At 40.0% G+C, this 14818-nt stretch overlaps 1 pseudogene; it reads left to right on the forward strand.

Moving 5' to 3' along the window:
• The first annotated feature begins 2843 nt into the window (after window positions 1-2843).
• LOC150066956 (large ribosomal subunit protein eL18 pseudogene) lies at window positions 2844-3358 on the forward strand (annotated as a pseudogene).
• The last annotated feature ends 11460 nt before the right edge of the window (window positions 3359-14818 follow it).

The raw sequence follows: 14818 nt of genomic DNA on the forward strand, positions 1-14818 counted from the left end.
ATCTGGCTTCAGGCAGATAGATTCTAAACATGATGAAAAGTGATAAAATGATTTTTCTGTAATTAGCAATTGTGATTTACTTTTGATATACTTCTCTGTAATCAGCAATTCTGGTTTAAAGATGTTACATCAAGCCACCTGTTGATGGTTCCTGCGTGGACTCCTAGCTACTATGGATGCAGCCTGGCAGGAATTTCTGAGAGAATCTTATCTCCATCCAGTAAAGTACCAGAAAGCCAAATGTGGAGCTGTGGCTGAAAATATAAAGCCATATACTTGAGCAAAATATGCTCTGGGACAACATCCAGGCTGTGCTGAAGCCACAGACCTGGAATGCCCATGAAAAGCAAGATCCAAGATTCAGATGAGAATGCCCATATCAAAATTTTTCTGCAGTCTGTGAGTCAGTGCGTTCACCTACCTATACTTATGGAGCATTATTTTATGTCAGAAACAACTGTAAAAAAAACAGTAAATAGCAAAAAAATGAAACTTTACTTTCTATATATACTGGGAAAATACGGCCTATTTAAAAGCCATGAAAATTAAAGAGAGAAACAGGAAGGAAGAGCTGAATGAGTGATAACTGTGGGGACATATTCTCATGTTGAATATCAGCAGAGATCTGTGTGGGCAGACTAATGGGAGAGCACTTTCCTAGCTGTGCATACTCCTTCAGTTCTGGCTATGGCCAACCAAAGCATAATCTAAGAGAAAAAAGAATTATTACAGGAGAAAGAAACCTTAGGATGAGGTGGCAGTTTCAGATAAAGGGCCTAAAAAAGGAAATAATGAAAATGTAGCAGTGGGATATATATATATATATATTTGTAGAAAATATATTTATACTCATTATACATTTATATACATATAGGTTGTAAATACACATATTTTTGTTTGTTGTGGTTTAGTTTTTTGTCTTGTTTATTCTATTATCTATCTTAGGATTGCAAGCTGAGGCACAAGCATGCAGGGACTCAGGATGGAAAGTTAAAATTTAAAGAGACAACAACAAATTGACTCTCTTTAGACAGACTTCTTAGGTGAACTAAGAATGTCCAGTAGATATGTGAAGGATCATTCAACGTCTCTACCAGTAAAGGAAATGTGAATTAGAACAACACTTAGAGTATACCTCATCACAGTTAGAAAGGCCAAGAAAACTAGTAAGTAATTGCATCATGGATGAGGCCAAACTGGAACTCTATTAAACTCTGGTGGAAATGAAAACTTGCTCGACCACTCTGGAATTCACTCTGGAGGTTCCTCTAAGGACTGGTTATAGAGCTTCTTTATACCCAGCAATTATACCCCTGGGCATTTATTCAGTAGGACATAAAAAATGGTCACATGGAAGCTACTGGTACAACCTATGCTTTGCAGTGTTGTTCACCATAGCCAAGACATGGAAGCAGCCAGATGTCCACCAGTGGAGATAATGGTTCAAGAAAATATGGGATCTACACAATGGGATTCTATCCATGCATCAGAATGAATTCTATTGTAACATTTGTAAGGGAATGGAATGTGTTAGAACAAATTAAATGAAGTGAGACCAGAGGAGGATGTTCTTTGCAGAGAATCACCATAGCTCAGTTCATCTGCTCATATAATATAATATTTATTGAAAGGAAGGAACTTGAGGAAATGGAAACAAGAGGTTTTGGTTTGATTGGTTGCTATTTTTGTTTAGATTTCCTCTTTTGTTGTCAGAATAGCAATACTAATGTCAGATCAAAGGGACTTCAATTTAAATGAGTGAGAAGGGAATAGAAGGACATGGCACACTAATAAATCAAACTCTCCTACAGCAGGATGTAACAATTCTGAGGAAGGCACAGAGTCACTGTATGAACCGAGGGAGAGAAACTCTCAGAAACCTGAACGTACTGGAAAATAAAGAATCCAGGGAGAATGAAGGAATCATACAAATGTTTGAGTTTGAAAGTTCTTGACAGAAATTATACAGGAGGTTTAAAGAACATTGACCTTGGAGGAAGAAAATGGGGATGTACTTTCACAAGAGGTGACCCAAGGAGACATTTCTGAAAACTGACGCTGGAAAGAGGGTGGTGCCATGGTCCCATGTACTTGTGTACACAGAGCATCCCAACACAAGGGACTTAAATACTGTGTGATGCCCATGGTGGCAGCAGGCTCAGGAGAAGGCAAGACAAGGGGAAAATTCTGCATACCTATTCCACCCTACTTTTACATACCAGTTACACACATCCAAGATTGTCTTGTCTAAACAATGGAGAATTCCAGAAATTCAAAATAAAAAAAAGCGTGCACGATGATGCTCATAATTACTATTTACTTAAAATAATGATTAAAGCATTGGGAGATGAGAAGCTGCCCTGCCAGGGTAGTGGATTGATGGGATCAAATCAAATGAAAGGAAGGTCTGGTGCAGATCTGCAGAACAAACCTTGATGATGTTTTCATACTGACTCCCATGACGGTTTCCCTGGCAAGTTAAATAGCTCTTTTTAGAAAATCTGAAAAAGGAAAAGAAACAATGTGAAGAGGTTGGTCATAAGGATGTGGACTGTGTTTTCACTGTCTGTGACACTAATGGAGAGGAAGAACTACAAAAAGCTACTGTGTTCCCTGCAGTCACCTGCAGAGCAGAGGGAACATGACTGCCAAGCTGGAAAAGGGACCTCAGCGCTGATGAAGCATTATCCTCCAAAAGTCGTCCTGACTCTCACAGAGGAGTGCACCTGCAGAAGCCTCATCATCAAACCATTTCTACTGTCTGAAAACTTCCCAAAGATACCAGTGTTTTCCATTAAAAATGAAATGTTCTTTTCGGGTCTGGCTGAACAGGAGGCGCCTTCATGGGCGTCGCCCTCCAACACAACACAGACAGGAAGTTTCGTCGCACAGACCCAGGACATCTACCCGAGGTTGTGGGTGACACTGTTCCATCTTCCAGACAGGTGAGCTACCTCTCCTCTCACCCAAGGGGTGCTGAAAAGGTTGTTCTTGAGTCGTACCAAGCGCCCACCCAGCCGGGCCCTGTCCAGCATGATCCAGAAGATGAAGCTTCCAGGTCAGCAAAACAAGTCAGTCGTGGTCGCAGGGACCGTCATGGGTGGCATGCGTGCCCTGGATGTGCCCAAGCTCAAGGGGTGCCCGCTGCGTGCCACGGGCCGCTTCTGCACTGGCATCCCCAAGACTGGGGCAAGATCCTCTCCTTTGACCAGGACCTGGCCCTGGACTCACAGACAGGCAGGGGCACCGTCCTGCTCTCTAGTCCTCAGAAGGGCCATAAGGTGGACGAGCACTTTGGCAAGGCCCCGGGACGGCTGCGCAGCCGAGCAAACACCATGTCAGCTCCAAGCGCGGCTAGTTTTAGAGGGCCAGATGCGGATACGGCAGCAGAAGCTACAGAAACTAAGCCAGGACCTTCTCCTATTAGTAACGATGGTTTACATGCCAATAACATAAAATAAAATTAAATCTTTACATGGTATACAAAGGTTTGTTCTTCCAGTCATTTCTACTAAGGATAAACTTCCTCCAATACCATTATTCCAATAAGGATGGCACTAACATTGATAACTAAAAAATCTTTAAATCTAGGATTCTTTGAAATTTGTATATTAACTTGAAATGGAACACAAATAATTAGAGTTATAGGAAGAAAATTACAGCGCATTCCTGCTACTCTTTCTCCTAGAGTTTGTTGAGGTAAGGAAAACAGAGGATCTAAGGTAACTAACTCATTGTTTCAAAGAAAAGGAGCACTAAGAGGAAATGTTCTTACTTGGTAGGGACAAGGAAGGAGCATGAGGGTTGTTGGAGCATGAGGGTTGTTGGGGCGTGCAGGTGACCATGTGGTGTCATCTGCACTGATGCTATCTGAAGCAGTATCACTGGCAGCAGCGAGGACACTTGAGTTGAGGAGCTCTCTCTATCATGTAATAATATCTCATATTGTTACAATATTTCACCTTGTTATCTGATATATTTTATATATGTTTAATTGGTTATTTGAAATTGGATAGGGAAGGGGGAAAACAAGATGAGTGGGGTTGCGGGGGAGGGAAATGGGGACCATGACATGAGAAAGGGTATCAGTGTTTGTGAAGTAATGCACCTTCTATCTGGGGAATATATTGTAACCCTTCTATCAATTATAATAAAAATATATATGAAAAAAAAGAAAAGAATTCCCTTGGTTATAAATTCTAAATCTTGTTGATCCACTCATCAACTGAGGGCATCTGGGTTGGTTCCATATCTTCACTATGGTAAATGGTGCAGTACTAGTGGGTTTAGTATGTCCTTCTTTCTGGTCGATTGGGTAAATGCCAAGCAGTGGCATTGCTGGGTCATAGGGGAAATCTATGCTTAGTCTTTGAGGAACCACCACACTGCTTTCCATAGTGGTTGAAGGAATTTAAACTCCCACCAACAATGTAGTATTGATCTCTCCTGGCCATATCCCCTCCGGCAAATGTTATTATATTTCTTGATAATAGCCATTATAACTGGAGTCAATGCTACATTTTCATTATTTCTTTTTGGACCCCTTATCTGAAGGGGGAAACAAGATGAGGGGAGAGGCAGAGGGAAGGAAATGGGGGAAAAACATGAGAATATATTCTAACCCTTCTATTAATTACAGTAAAAATATATTAAAGGAAAAAACAAAATGTAGCATGAAATATGTATGTATATAAATGTATTTATTCTAATTATCTTCTTATATAGAGAGAGTAGTTTGTGTTTCCTTTAGTTTTCCTTTTGTCTTGTTTGTTCTTTTATTTGTATTGGGACTGTAAGAGAGGCACAAACATGGAGGAACTCAGGGTGAAAAGGTAACATTTAAAGAGACAACAATGCAATTAATAAATAGGCTAAAGAGAGACTTCTTAGAAGAAGAAGTAACAATGGCCAATAGATACATGAAGAAGCTTTCAGCATACCAGGAAATAAAGTAAATGTGAATCAAAAACAACATTGAGAGTATACCTCAATTAGAACGGCCATCGTCAAGAAAACTAATCACAGTCTTGTCATGGATGAGGCCAGAAGTGAACTCTATTACACTGTTGGTGGAATTGAAAACTTGCTCATCCACTCTGGAAAGCATTATACAGTCTTCTCTAAAGATACATTATAAAGCTTCCCTATCCCCAGCAATTTTACTCCTGTGCATTTATCCAGTAGAACACAAACAAGGCTGCACTTAAGCTACTAGTTCAAACACATACTTTGCACCATTATTTACCATATCCAAGACATCAAAAGCGTCAGATGCCCCTCAGTGGAAGAATGGATCGATAAATTTAGGGTATCTAAACAACTAAATAACACTTACACATCAAAATGAATGTTATTGCACCATTTTTTAAGGAATGGAAACTTCAGGAACAAATTATATGAAGTGAAGTCAGAGCCAAAGAAACATAGGTTGCCTGCTTTCTACATTTGTGGTAGCCACGATGTGCCTATACATCTACAAGTACATGGGACTAGAAAGAAAAGGACCTACCGGGACATGAGAAATTATGCAGGTTTCCAAGCATTCATATACAGTGAGGCTAAGAAGGATCTTCTTTTGAAGAGTATCAAACTTGCTAAGTGCATCTGCTCATAGGAAATAATATTCATTGAAATGAACTTGAGGAGTAGCTAGGATTACAACCTTGTACCCAGGGCTTCATGCATGCCAGATAAGCACACTACCACTAAGTCACATTGCCAGCCTACTATCATATTTAAATACTCATTTCAGTTTTATCTCCTCTTACATTTTATACTTGAACTTTCATACATGAGTTGCCAAATCTAGAGATTCTTAGTTCATTTTTGTTTTGTTTTACTTATGGGGCTTCAATTCAGGTCCTGTCCCTAAGAATGCTTTTTTCTAAAAGCTAGTGCTCCACCACTTTGAAACACAGTCCCACTTCCAGTTTGACAGGGTAGAGGGATGGATTTTATGTTTGTTGTTTTCTTCGGGTTTTTGTTTGTTTTCTGTTCCTGGGCCTTGAACTCATGGCCTTGGCATTGTCCTTGAACTTTCTCAAGGGCAGTGCTCTACCTCTGAAGCCACAGCTTGATTTCCAGGTTTTCTGTATATGTAGTATCAAGCCTTTGTGTATGCTGGGAAAGCACTCTACAACTAAGCTAAACCCCAGGACACTACTTCAAGTTCTCTGGTGCTTAGTTGGAGATAAGAGCCTCACAGACTCAGATCTCAGCCCCCTGAGAAGCTACCATTACAAGCATGAGCCACCTAGGCCCTGCAAAGAAGAAATCAAAGTCTGACTCAGGACAGGCCTGAGAAATCACTGCTCTACACTGATGTTTTTCCCTAAGAGTAGAAGGTTGGGGTGATAGGCCGTATATTTGTAAGGTCTAACGGCTTTTAAAGTAGCAAAATGGTCAGTAGAATGGAGGTTTGTGGGCTTCTCCAACTTGACACAAGTGTTGGTAATTGTGTAAGTCTGTTTCCCACAAAGAGGCCGAAAGTTGGAGAAGTTGTGATCTGAAAACTACTTAAGATTAGAAACAGTACAATTCAGCCCTGTCAAAGAGGATCTTGACCAATATTTGACACCCTGACCTTTACAAATGGTTTCAAGCTAAGTTAATGTTTCTGCTCAGTCACTTTCTTCTCCAACTCCCTGACATTCAGTGAACAAAATGGTAATCGGGAAGTTCCTCTCTGTGTGCTCTGTGTATTAAGTGTCATGACATGGAATCCTGGGGTCAGCACATTGCCTTAATCTGAAGCAGCAGGCTTGATAATGCTGCTTGACTTTCAGTTACCACCATGAAATAATTGAGCCCTGGGCTCTGAGGACGTTTCTGCTTTCCTGGTCTCTGGCTCTAAGTCATTATGTCAGGATTCTCAGCTGAACAGAAAAGCATCCTAAAGCTACCTACTGTTGAGGAGGTTGTCTGCCAGAGCCTACAAAGAGAGTGGAGAGCAACTCCTGTTGTTTTAGTCCATGACCTGTAAAATCTTGTTTTTAGTGATTGTTTCCTGTAGAGTTGGCTTGGCTCTTCAGTTTTCCCTATTCAGCTACAACTTCTAGTCTAATCTGTCATTACATGGCATTTTTTGGATCTACAATATATAAATAATAAGAAAGTCATTATAAGAAAGTAATCATACGTTTATTACAAGAAATGTAAGAATGAGAGCATATAAAGTTTCCAAATATTTTCTGTTTTCTGTGCATTATTTTTCTCTCAATATGTCCATATAGTGCTAAAGCTTTTCAAATTTTTACACCTAGAGTGAGGATGGGAGGAACAAATTGAGAGGTAACATTGTTCAAAAAGAAATGTCATAGCCAGATGTCATGGGTGACACCTGTAATCCTACCTACTCAGGAGGCTACAATCTGAGGATCAAGGTTCAAAGCCAGCCAGGGCACAAAAGAACCTGAGACTCTTATCTCCAATAAACCTCCAGAAAATGGAAAGTAGGGTTTGGCTCAAGGGTAGGGTGGTATCCTTGAGCTGAAGAGCTCAGGGAAAGCACCCAGGCCCAGTCCGGATCCCAAAACCCATGGAAAAAAAAACTCTTGTTTTCTCAATTTCATTTAAATAAATATTATTCATATGAGCAGATGCACTTAGCACTGTGATGCTCTCCAAGGTATCATAAGGACAGCTGCTCAGATATGTTCATCTCTGCACTATTCACAAGAGCCAAGCGATGGAAACAACCCAGATGCCCTACTGCAGTTGAATGGATACAAAAAATGTGATATATATATATAGTGGAATTCTACATAGCCAACAGACAGGGTAAAATAATGGCATTCGCCCGGAAGTGGATGAAGCTAGAGCTAATCACGTTGAGTGAGATAAGGCAAGATCAAAGGAACAAAAGGCGCATGGTATCCTTAAAATATGGCTATTAAATACAATCAGTACAAGACGGATGACTCAATATTTGGGTACCCAAGCTTATGAATATGGTGTTGGAGATATAAACATAACTATGTAGACATAAAATTCTATGATGTGCCAAATACGCTACAGACACAATGTTTTATCACATACAATATGTACCTATAACATATAAAATCTCAGCGTAATTTTAATTCTGTTCTAAAACATCCCACACTGGCTTTGAACCTGGATTCTCAGATCTTAGCCTCCTACTAGCTAGGATTACAGGTGTGAGTTACCAGCTTCTATTGCATTTTAATCATCATGAGCACTTCAAAAGGTAGGAACAGAAACTAAACCAAACAAAACAAAAAGGTGGGGGGGATTTCTACAGGTTTAACATCCCTTACACTCCCCAGATCTCCAAACCAGAAATGCTCCCAAATTAGGCACATGTGCCTCTGACCAAAATGACACCAAGAAGTGAAAGTGTCTACTACATCTGTCCTCGTGTGACTGATGCATGTCAAAACGTACTTGCAGATTATATGATGAAGCTGTGGTGTAACAGTACCTGCAATGGGGAAAGTGGGAGAAAAATATGGGAAGGGGTAACAATATTCAAGAAGTAATGTACCAGCTACCTAATGGATATAACTGTACCCCTCTGTACATCACCAAAACAATAAAATAAAATTAAAAACAAACAAACAAAAGGTTTAAAAAAAGGAAGCAGTGAAGACACTGTATCTTCATCAATGTCACTTCTCTCATAATGCTCACTTAGCCTTCCCCTATCTACACTTTCACTAACATTTCTCGTTTCTAGAATTCACATTGGATTCTTGCCTGCATTACCCCCCTCCTCTCCTCTTTATACATGTTTGCCCTTGCATGTGGAAGCTAGATTTAGCTGACAAATTTATTTTTTAAATGTGTTGGATGGTATGCAAATATATACAAATAAAAGTATTGAAGGATGGTAGATTCTAGGCAGATCAAGAACAATGCAAATCCTTAGAAATCCACAATCAACGTTCAGCAACATGAAATATCAAGCATCTGCTACACCAAACCAGATGGTATCAAGGGGAAGGGGAAGAGCATGGAGAGGAGTGAAAGGTGTTCAGGAGGTGATCAGTGAATAATTTCAAGAACAACAACAACTCTGTCGTTTTGTCCAGGCACCATTTGTCTTTAGCATCACTGCTCAGGACCATACCTGCACAAGGACAAACAGTAACCTTGGCGGTCTCATTCTAGCTGTCTGCTTCAATGCTCTTTCATTTAATTTTGTCTCTTTCAAAGGAGACAACAGGGACTATAGATCTGACACCACAGTTACTAGAAAGCTGCTTTGCTATCTTCCTTCTTTCGAGAGCCATTTCCTTCCCAGCCTCACTCCTGTCATCTTCCATATACATATTCTGTATGGTAAAGGAGCTGGGCAATGGTGGCTCATGCCTTTACTCCTAGCTACTCAGTAGGCTGAGATCTGAGGATCACAGTTCAAGCCAGCTGGACTCCAAAGTCTGTGGAATACTTATCTCCAGTTTACCACCACAAAACCAGAAGTGGCACTGTGGCTAAAATTGATAGAGCTCTAGCATTGAGATGAACAGCTCAGGAGAGCACCCAGGTCCAGAGTTCAAACCCCGTGACCAACAACAAAATTACTTACTTACTTACTTAATTAATTAATTAAAACTTCCAGGAAAAGCTGCAATCCTGATGATTTACATTATCTGAAGGCAGATAATCTCCTCCTTTCTTACATATTGTTATAGAAAATCCTCTCATGCAGTGTTACCAGCTCTGTATATACTATTTCTCCTTCCTTAGCTAACGGCTCAAAGCTACAAGTCCAAACATGGAGGACTGAGTGGATTTTATATTGTTTTATTGTTTGTGTTTGACCCCTAATCCTCAGATCTGGGCCTTCTTTGTAGATAGAAGTACAAGAAAGAGGCATAAGCACTGTGCTTAAAGTGTCATGGTTATTCTGTTATGTATGTTTGGCTTTTTATAATTTGCAAAGCCGAATGTTAGAAGGAAGGCAACTTTTGTGGCTCTCAATTGAAAGGTAAAATCCTGTTGATTCTGTTTAAGGAAGACACTGTTGTGGGTACAGGGTAGGATGTTGTAAGCTTGAAGAAAACTAGGTTCTAAGCTGTGTTGTAAAAAGGGGAGCGTATGCCTAATGCCTAAACCATGTTTACTTCCAATCTCCTAGTTGACAACCAAGATTATGGACTGCAGCTCAAAGAAAATAGGATGGGATGAATTTTGTTCACTCCTGGGAGAGACTTTGCCTCTCTTCTCAGTGGCTGTCACTGAACAAGGAGAAAAACTTGTATCTCAGGAAGAATAAGTGGCAAAAGAAACAGGAAAAGAATGGAGGCTGATAAGGACCATGAAGAGGTAAGCCTATCAACAACAGAAATGCAGACATGACTACGGAACAGAATAATACATGTCCAATACTGAGTAGGACCCATATTATTACCTGATAGAGGGTTTGTCTTCAACTCAAGTGACCTGGTTCCTGCCAATGATACTGGTTAGATAGCATCACTACAGATGGCACTACATTGTCACCTGAACCCTCGAACAACCCTCATGCTACTTCCTGGTCTCTACCAAGTAAGAACATTTCCTCTTAGTGCTCCTTTTCTTTAAAACGATGAGTTACCTTAGATCCTCTCTGTTTTCCTTTCCTCAACAAACTCTATGAGGAAAAGAGTAGCAGGAAGAAGTTGTAATTGTTTTCTTGTGGCTCTCCAATATCTGTGCTCTGATTCAACTTAATATTTAAATTTAACAGAATCTTAGACTGTAAGATTTTTTTTTAGTTCTCAATGTTAACTCCATCCATTTGGAATAATGGTATGGTGGAAGTTGATCCTTAGTAGAAATGCCTGGAAGAAAAAATTTCGTGTACCAGGTAAACATTTCATTTTATTTTATTTTATTTATTGGCTTGCAAACTATATTTGCTAATAGGAGAGGGTGTTGGGTTAATTTTTGTAGTCTCTGCTGGCTTGTCAGCATCTGACCGTCTGAAACTAGCTGTGCTTGGAGCTGACATGGGGTTTGGTTGGCTGCGTGGCCCTCCCATAGCCTGGCCAAAGTGCTGGTCCACCTCATGGCCCTCCCGTGGACCAGACAGCAGGCCGGTGTCCTTGGCTTCCTGCGAGTCTAGAGTCAGCTGGTCAAAGGAGAAGATCTTGGTTGAGGGGAGAGGTAGCTCACCTCTTCGGAAGCCCGAACAGCGTGACCCACGGCCTCGGGTAGATGTCCTGGTTCTTGGGTTCTTTGCACTGAACCTTCCTCTCTGTGTTGTGTTGGAGGGTGATGCCCATAAAGGCGTCTCCTGTTCAGCCAGACCTGAAAAGAACATTTCATTTTTAATGGAAAACACTGGTATCTTTGGGAATTTTTCAGACAGTAGAAATGGTTTGATGATGAGGCTTCTGCAGGTGCACTCCTCTGTGAGAGTCAGGATGACTTTTGGAGGATAATGCTTCATCAGCGCTGAGGCCCCTTTTCCAGCTTGGCAGTCATGTCCCCTCTGCTCTGCAGGTGACTACTGAGAACACAGTAGCTTTTTGTAGTTCTTCCTCTCCATTCAGTGACACAGACAGTGAAAACACGGTCAGTATCCTTATGACCAACCTCTTCCCATTGGTTTTTGTTTCCAAGTTTTCTAAAAGAGCTATTAACCTTGCCAGGGAAACAGTTATGGGAGTCAGTATGAAAACATTTTCATCATTAAAATATGTTCTGCAAAACTGCACCAGCACTTCCTTTCATTTGATTTGATCCCATCAACTCACTCCCCTGTGAGGGCAGCTTCTCCTCTCCAAATGTTTTTATCATTCCTTCATGTAAATAGTAATTATGAGCATTATTTTGAATTTCTGGAATTCTCCATTGTTTATACAAGTTATTCTAGGCTCGTGTGTAACTGGTATGTAAAAGTAGGGTGGAATAGGAATGCAGAATTTTTCCCTTGGCTTGCTTTCCCTGAGCAGGCTGCCACCATGGACAATCACACAAGTATTTAAGTCCCTTGAGTTGGGATGCACTGTGCTCACAAATACATGGGACCATGTCACCACCCTCTCTCTAGTCCAGAGTCAGTTTTCAGAAATGTCTCTTTGGGTCACCTCAAGTGAAGAAGCTCCATCCCCATACTCTTCCTCCAAGGGCTCTGTTCTTTAAACTTCCTGTAAAATTTCTGTCAAGGCCTTTCAAATTCAAACATTTGTATCCATACTTCACTCTTCCTGAATTCTTTATTTTCCAGTGCACTGATGTTTCTGAAAGTTTCTTTCTTTCTCTGTTTGTACAATATCTCTGTGCTTTCCTTGGAAAAATTGTTACAACCTGCTGTAGGAGAGTTTTCTTTATTAGTGTGCAATGCCCTCCTTTTACCTTCTCAATCATTGTAATTTGAAGTCCCTTTGATCTGACATTAGTATTGCAATTCTGACAACAAAAGAGGAAAACTAAACAAAAATAGCTACCAATTAAAAAACAACTCTTTTTTCCATTTTTCTCAAGTTCCTTCCTTCCAATAAATATTATATTATATGAGCAAATGAACTGAGCTCTCGTGATACTCTGCAAAGAATATCCTCCACTGGTCTCACTTCATTCAATTTGTCCCAACACTTTCCATTCCCTTACAAATGGTACAATATAATTCATTCTGATGCATGGATGGAAGCCCATTGGGTACATCCCATGTTTTCTTGATCCATTCTTGTACTGTGGGCATCTGGATGCTTCCATGTCTTGGCTATGGTAAACAACACTACAAAGAATATGGTTCTACCAGTTGCTTCCGTGTGATCTTTTTGTGTCCTACTGGATAAATGCCCAGCGGTATAATTGCTGGGTATACAGAAGCTCTATAATCAGGCCTTAGAGGAACCTCCAGAGTGAATTCCAGAGTGGTTCAGAAAGTTTTCATTTTTACCAAATTTTACTTGAGTTCCAGTTTGGCATCATCCATGATGCAGTTACTTGTTTTTAGGTTTCTTGACCTTTCTAATTACGTTGAGGTATACTCTAAGTGTTCTTTTGATTTACATTTCCTTCATTGGGAAAGATGGTGAATGATTCTTCACATGTCTTCTGGACATTCTTAGTCTACCTTCTGAGAAGTCTGTCTAAAGAGAGGGAATTTGTTGTTGTCTCTTTAAATATTACCTCTCCCCCCTGAGTCCCTCCATGTTTTCACCTCAGCTTATAATCACAAGATACATAATAAAATACAGAAGACAAAAATCTAAACCACAACAAACACAAATATATACATATGCATACCAACAATCTACATATACATATATGTGTACAATGAGTATAAATATATTTTATATACATATATAAATATATCAATGCTACATTTTCATTTTTTCCTTTTTGGGCCCTTTATCTGAAACTGCACCCTCATCATAAGTTTTCCTATTTCTGTATTAATTCTTTCTTTTCTTAGATTTCGCTTTGGTTGGCCATGACCCGAACTGAATGAAGGAGTATGCACAAGCTAGGAAACTGCTCTCCCATTAGTCTACCCACACAGATCTTTGCTGATATTCAACATGAAAATATTTCACCACAGTTATCACTCATTCAGTTCTTCCTTCCTGTTTTTCTCTTTAATTTTTATGGCTTTTAAATAGACTGTATTTTCCCAGTAGATACAGAAAATAAAGCTTTATTGCTCTGCTCTTTACTTTTGTTTTTTCAGTTGTTTCTGACATGGAAAAATGCACCATCGGTATTGTTGGGTGAATACAGTGGTTCAAAGATTGCAGAACATTTTTAAATTTTAAATTTTCATTCATTTCTGAATCTTGGATCTTGCTTTTCATGGGCATACCATATCTGTGGCTTAAGCACAGCCTGGATACTGTCCCAGAGTATATTTTGCTGAAGTCTATGGCTTTATATCTTCAGCCACAGCTACACATTTGGCTTTCTGGTACTTTAGTAGAGATAAAATTCTTTCAGAACTTCCTGCCAGGCTTCATCCATAATAGATAGGATTCCTCGCAGGAACCATCAATAGGTGGCTTGTAATCAGAATTCCTGATTACAGAGAAGTTTCACTTCATCACTTTTCATCATGTTTAGAATCTATCTGCCTAAAGCCAGATGAACCTCCACACAAGTCCATGATGAAGGTAAGTGTCAAGAATGTGCAATCTGGCCAAGAAGAATTCTGGAGATTCCTTCTCTGCCTCCAATAGACAATAGAAAAGATTATAATTTGGAGGTAACAGTTCACACCAAGGACACGGGCCTTTCAACTGTCCAAATCAACAAAAGAGATTATAACAAGGAAGGTAAAAGTCACAGAGTAATAGGAATGTGGTAGAAAATTATGGCCTACAACACATTAAACATAAAACATCCTTGAATGAAAGCTGTGACATTAGAATGAGAGATTAGAAGCTGTGACCTTTTCAAATGAATTGTGGCTTTAATCTTCCATTTTCTCTGTCAACTGTGCCCCAAATTTCCAAATATGTGACTGGACCTTCCTGCTTGGGGCACTCACTGTATATAAAACATTGGATCTAGAATCCTGGTGTCAGTACCTTGCCTTCTTCTGGTACTGGACTTGACTTGTGTGGGACACTAAGTCTTCAACTCAGCACCATGAAGTTCCTAGCTCTCCTTGTATTACTGGGAGTTTCCACCATCCTGGTTTCTGCTCGTAAGTAACAGAATTAACCAATGTAATGTTTGGGGTGAAGGTGTACAAACATGTACAGTCTGGGTAATGGACTAGAGAGGTTTCCAGGAGGCTGTTCCTTCTGTACCTGCTGACTTGAACCTAGCTCCATCTCTGTTTGAATATTAAATTACTATAATACTGGACTTTTTTCCCAGCATCAGTCTGATATTTTGCCTGTTGTTTACTTGAAATGCTAGTGCC

The sequence above is a fragment of the Megascapheus bottae genome, chromosome 2 (assembly GCF_031878675.1).
Source record: "Megascapheus bottae isolate mThoBot1 chromosome 2, mThoBot2.hap1, whole genome shotgun sequence".
Lineage (NCBI taxonomy): Eukaryota > Metazoa > Chordata > Mammalia > Rodentia > Geomyidae > Megascapheus > Megascapheus bottae.